This window comes from Psammomys obesus, unplaced genomic scaffold (genome assembly GCF_907164565.1).
Source record: "Psammomys obesus unplaced genomic scaffold, mPsaObe1.curated_primary_1811, whole genome shotgun sequence".
Taxonomy (NCBI): Eukaryota; Metazoa; Chordata; class Mammalia; order Rodentia; family Muridae; genus Psammomys; species Psammomys obesus.
Genome location: NW_026596445.1, coordinates 2,699,969 through 2,706,277, shown reverse-complemented (window position 1 = coordinate 2,706,277; position 6,309 = coordinate 2,699,969). Strand labels below are relative to the sequence as shown.

Here is a 6,309-nt window from a genome sequence, read left to right as displayed (position 1 = left end):
AAGTCTCCTCCCTCTGTCATTAATTCAGCATTTTGCTCTTATAAACTTCTAGAAGAAAGACTTTTTTTGTCAGTTCAGTGTGACCACAGACAATGGAATGTTGCCATTATATTCAGCATGAGTCTTTCTACAAAAACTAATATAATCTTGGGCTCACATTAGATTGTGTTCACATTAGTTCTAAATGCAATTCAGTTTAAAATTAAAATTAAAAAACTTAAATTTAAATTAAAAATTAAAATTTACCAAGACAAAAATAGTCATATACCAAGCGACTCTAGTTAAATTCAGAAGATCATGAGAGAGTATCATGAAAACTTTCATTCCAAAAGTTTACAAATTTTATTGATAGTATATAAAATTATAAATACATATGACTTATTGAAACCAATGCAAACAATAAAAACAAATTACCCAGATTCTTAACAAGCAATCAATGACTTAAAACAATGATTATGTCTCCCCAAAGATAAGGTTACTTACTACTGAATTCTACAGAAGTTTTAAGGAATATGTAGAAAAAATAGACAAGAAGTTGATGTTCAAAATGGAAAAGGATCACTATTAAACTCACACTATGGAACTAATATAACTTATATAGAAGACACAACTAGGTCACAGGAAAATTTCAGTCTAATCTATCCAATAAATTTCTATGCAAAATTCCTCAAAACTATCTATAATTAAAATTCAAGATCACATTAAGATCATCCACAAGAGCCAACATGGTTTCATTTCTGGGGTATAACATTGTTTCAACAAAAGTAAGTCAATAAACATAACATAACATAAACATAAAATAACTCCAATAAACATATTAATGGAGTTTAAAACAAAAATATTAAATGATCATCTCAATAGATATATAACCTATATTTAACAATGTTCAACATGCCTTCATGATAAAAGTCCAAAAGGGACAGACAGAATTGATCACAACACAGTAAAGGCCTTATGTGACAAACTTAAATCAAAGATTGTACTACACAGGGAACAAGAGAGACCATTCCTCTAAAATATGTAAAAATAGAAAAAAAAATGACTGCTCTCTCAACTCCTATTCGATATAACTAAAATTCTTAGCTGCAGTAATGAAAGAACTATTTTTAAAGACTAGAATAGAAATTCATTAAACTATCTCCTACTGAGATGTAATGAATTTGTGTTTGAAAAACCACATAAACTCTATCAGATAACTTTTCATCTGATATATATTTTCAGTAGTAAAAATCAAATTTCTGACTGTTGGAAGAGCTGAAAGAAGATCAGAAAGGAGTATGCGATAGCACAGATAACTGGGGTCTAGAGGACAATGAAGACATGACATAAGATGGACATGGATGATAATTGGGCCTCCAAGAGCAACTTATGGAAATTGAATATACAACCTTCAAATAGAAAGTGGACCTAAACACACAGAAGCACACCCACTTGTAAGATTAGTAATAAAAGTCAATAATAAGTGGTGTGGGCAGTTAAAATGGAGTAATGGATCCATGAGCCATGCTAATGTTGGCCAAGTGGCAGAATTCCCATAGCATCAAAGTCATCCTGCAGGAACTTTGACTTATGATGATGTCAAAAGAGAACATGAAGCTGCTACAGTTGTCAGAAGGACAGTGTTACAACAAATAGTCACCAGGGCCATGGCCACCCATCCCCATTTAACCCAAGTCTCCATTTTTCACATTAGTGAATTTTCTGGATATATCTCTATACCTCAAAGTACTGAGAAGCTCCACTCAAACTTTGTCCTGAGACCCTGTTCTAATACTAATTTCTTGTTCATTTGATGTACCTGAGTAGTGTTATATAACATCTTCTTTCAAGTGTAACTGCTTTCTGTCTGATTGAACTTCTGGAATCAAGAAGGTGCATTGAAATTGGTTTCCCTTGGAAGCTTTGGGTACAGGTAACACAACTGTGAAGAGACATGTCACACAATCACCTGCTGCTAGCATATGGCCTGGATCTGACTCCACCTATTCCACCCTCTTGCCACAGCTGCATGGTGGTCCTTAGAGTAGATGGGAAGGCTTTAGGTGGCACCTGTGGGGATACTGCTGGGCTTGGTGGTGCTTTGGTGGCAGCACTCCTTTCTTAAGTCTTAGGTAAATCCCTATCCAGGGCATTGTCTCTATTACTGTACTCCCACCCATGGGCAAAGCTTAGGTTATAACCCACTACTCAGTTTGAAATTGGTCTTGGCTGACAAAGTCAAGGCTTCCCATCTCTCCACCTTTATCAAAGGGTGTTTCTTCCCTCTTTCTCAACTCCCTTGTTGCCCATTACCACCCAACACTTGCTGTGGCCAAAAGATATTAGATAAGGTTGGACGTACCTGGCCTCCCTCATTTAGCTCCAGACCACACATTCAGTTGACACAGCCTGGGAAGAGATTGCTGAGACCTTGGCCCTTCTGCTACCATCATCCCATGAGCTCAGGTCTCAAGGTACACAGAGTAGTCACAAGGAGAATCAGACTGGCCAGCGCTTAGGGTCCTTGGTGGTTTTGCCTAGAGAAAGGCCATGCAGCAATTCCTGGGTACACATGTTTCTGAGTTGGTTCTTTTTCCCATAATTTCTTTTCTGTTAAACTCTGAAAAGGTTTGAATAAGGCTCTCATATCACTCTGACCACCCAGCTGGTGTTAGGGAGAGCCTGATGGCTGGAACAGAGGCCCTAACCCTGTGAACTCAGGTTTCAGTGTTGCTCTTCAGACCCTTAGGAGGGACCCAGAAGAGCTCTGTGTATGTAAGTTTGTAGGCCTGGCCTCCTGGCTCATTTCTGTGTTCTCCACTATGTTCAAGACCTCTAAATGTTGAAAATGCATACGAAAATAAAGGCAATTGTTTTGTTGCAATATCTATATTATTAGATATATTCATTTATCTAATCAAGGAGATGAAAGATCTTTACAAGAAAAATTTAAGACACAGAAAAAAGAAATCATTGATGCAATATAGAGAGTGATATTAAGCTAAAATTGTTTATCTTCCTGGATTGTAAGAATTAATACTTTGAGGATGGGCATACAACCAATGCAATCTAGAGATTCAATACAATCTCCAATAAAAAAAATCACCAGATTTTTAATGGAAAGAAAAGGAAATAAAAGTGATCATTAAAACCAATAAAAAATTTAAGCAGAGAGAATACAACCAGTGGTACCACATTAGCTGATCTAACAATGTACTACAGAGTCATAATGATAAAATCAGCAGCAGACTTTCACAAAACCAGGTATGGATATTCCTCATACATGATAGAGGATCCAGAGATTACATCTACAAAACATTGGCCACCTAAGGATAAAAATATCCAAAATTTTTACTAGAAAGTTATTTATTCAGTACACAGAGCTAGCAAAATTGGATATCTACCTAAAAATAATTAAAATAGATCCATATGTCTTATACTGCAAAAAGTTTGATTCAGAGGGATCCAAGATAGTGGCAATCAGCACGCGTCATTTCTGAAAGGCAGAGAATTTGAAACTCCAAAATTGGTGAGTGGAAGGGTAACTGAAATCGGAAAATTCTGGCTCTATGAAGGAGGGGGGACACCACAGGAGCAGAGAACTTTTTGATTCATGTCAGAAGCAGACTTTTCTTGAATGGAGAGGGGCACTTTCCTTTTTCCGGCCACCCTCCTGCTTGGAGGAGCAGAGCCAGTGGCACAGATCTTGCTGCCTGAGAACTGAGACAGCCGAGGCAGGAATACTAACACTGCAGCCTCAGCAGCTAGCAGCACTTCTACGTAGCCTCTGCATCAGCTTCTGCCTCTAGGATCCTTCTCTTCTTGAGTTCCTGTCCTGAATTCCTTCAGTGATGAAAAGTGATATAGAAGTATAAGCCAAATAAACACAGTCCTCCTCATATTCATTTTGGTCATGTTGTTTTTTCACAAAAATAATAATCCCTAAGACAATCTCTAAATTCACCCTATTTTCTTAAACAAACTCCAACTGATAAAATTGTGTATGGTGGTGTGTAGTTACATATTTTTTTTCAAATTCAACATTAGTTTTGAGTGAGATTCTCAACATTTGGTGAAATTTGCTGCAGAAAAATAAGATATTACAGAGTAATACTACATTTGAGCATTCTATTTTATATATTTTAAAATATTATGTATCATTAGAGTTTTCTTATTTGTAATACAAAGCCTTAGTTAAACAGATGTGTATACATTTTCTTCTATATGTTATTTTTATTTCAAATTATCATATGCCACTTTCTTTACTCAATCTAACCTGTTATTTTCTACCTTTGTTTCACTAGACTGTTTTCATGTTAATCATAGTCTCTTCAGAAAAATCTACTTCAAGTTTGAACTTTAAAAATATTTTTCGTTATTGTCTAATCAATGTATTTCTTAAGATTTATCTTTGAGTGACAATTACTTTTTACCATTGGCAAAATACATATAAAATAATATTCATTTAAGAAATTTAATGATAATTAGAATATTGATTATACTCCATTTTGGAAAGGGCTGGCAATGATGAAAAATTACAGTTATTAAATATTGCAGATGCATAGACTGAGCATAGACTGATAATGGTAGCTTCCATTATCTTCTAGATAGAAGTCTTTCTGTAGAAGAATAATACAGAGGTAAAGAAAAGAATAGACATTTGAGTTACTGAAATAATGTACAAGTCTCTTGGAATTCAAAGAGCCTTAGATCAACCACCCTTTTCTCCATTTCCAAAGTTCACGAAGGCATCTTTTGAAATTTTTTTGTTATGCACTTAACAGAATTCTTCACTAAAGGAGACTAGTGGTCTTTAGTCTTCTTATCAAATTAAAAATATTATTGCATTGACATGTGTGTATGTGTGTGTGTTCTGTGGAATTTAAAGGATGACTTGCAGAAGTCAGTACTTCTTTCTACCATGTGGGTCCTAGGGATTGAGCACAGGACTTTCATTCAGCATGGTAAAAAGCTCCTTTACCTTCTTAGTCATATCAACATTTTTAATAGAATTTAATTTTCCTGAGAAGACTTTATTCACACTAGAGGAGGGAAAACCATCACATACAGATCAAAGAGACATTCTATCTCAGGACATTGTTTATGATGAGGGTATATATCTGCCACACAATGAATTTACTTTTCCTCTAAAATTGTCTCTATGTTACTTTCCTCTTCTCTATGGAGAAAGTACATACATTTTAAGAAGCTTATTCATCTTTGAATAACATATATTGTGTGTGGCTTATGTGTATTTTTATTTTTAGGTACTTTTCCTTGCTACTCTGTCTGATGTCCATTAACTTCATAAACTTTAATTACTGAGACTTGGGAAGATAGACACAAACACTAATAGGCATTATAATGGAAGAAGAGCTAAATTAACTTTGCTTAAAAGTAATGCTTTCTGTGTCCAGTTGATGGCTTATCAGGTAAAGGCATTTGTCCTGAGAGTCTGGTGATCTAAATTCAATGTGAGTAACAAATATAATGGTAAAAAAGAGCACCATCCTGACAACTTTATTAGGTGACCCCAAAATAGTTATTGTGAGACTGCTCCCTTTGAAAATAATGAATGAAAATGTTTAAAAGCCTTTTATGAATTAAAAATGTGTATCTCAAGTAAATTTTATTTCAAACAGATAATTATCTACTTCCAGAAGTTAACCTGTTGAAATTAGAATTAAGACAGGTAGCAAAATATGAAGGAGAAAAATAAAAAAGACAACCCCCTATGTTTATAGATGTTACATTCAAAAGAAAAAGAAATTTTATTTTAATAAAACATTGAATTAAGAGAGATTTTACTCCAGTTTACTGAAATTCAAGACTGAGCAATGAAATGTACAGAAAAATAGCTCCAAAAATTCTTTACAATATATCAAAATATTATGAACAGTGTATTATTTATATTTTAGTAACAGTCAGTCATTTTCCTGATTTACATAAAGATAATACTTATTTAGAAACTGGGCATTTGTTTTATAGCTGTTTAAGGTTATAAATATAATGAGAAAATTCATACATATATATCCTTTACCTTCAGTAATTACTTTTTAACAGCTTTATGTACTAAGGGAAGTGACCTGCTCAAATCCAATAATTGTAAATAAATGCTAGTATATATTGTAACTCATTCTTTGTTTCTCCTGTTACTTTTTGGATACCAGAAGGTAAAGAGCCTGTTTTGCTAAACATTTTTACACCATCATGTTCCAACACTGCTCAGTCCCAAAATTATAAGTGCTTTAATATTATATATACTCTACCATCATTAATTTAAATATAAAAGCCATTTTATTTTAGACATATAGCTTTTATTTAATAAAT

At 34.1% G+C, this 6,309-nt stretch overlaps 1 pseudogene; it reads left to right on the top strand.

Annotated features, from left to right (window-relative positions):
• Nucleotides 1–1,239: 1,239 nt before the first annotated feature.
• Nucleotides 1,240–1,635, top strand: LOC129669853 (ubiquitin-conjugating enzyme E2 variant 1-like; annotated as a pseudogene).
• Nucleotides 1,636–6,309: the final 4,674 nt, after the last annotated feature.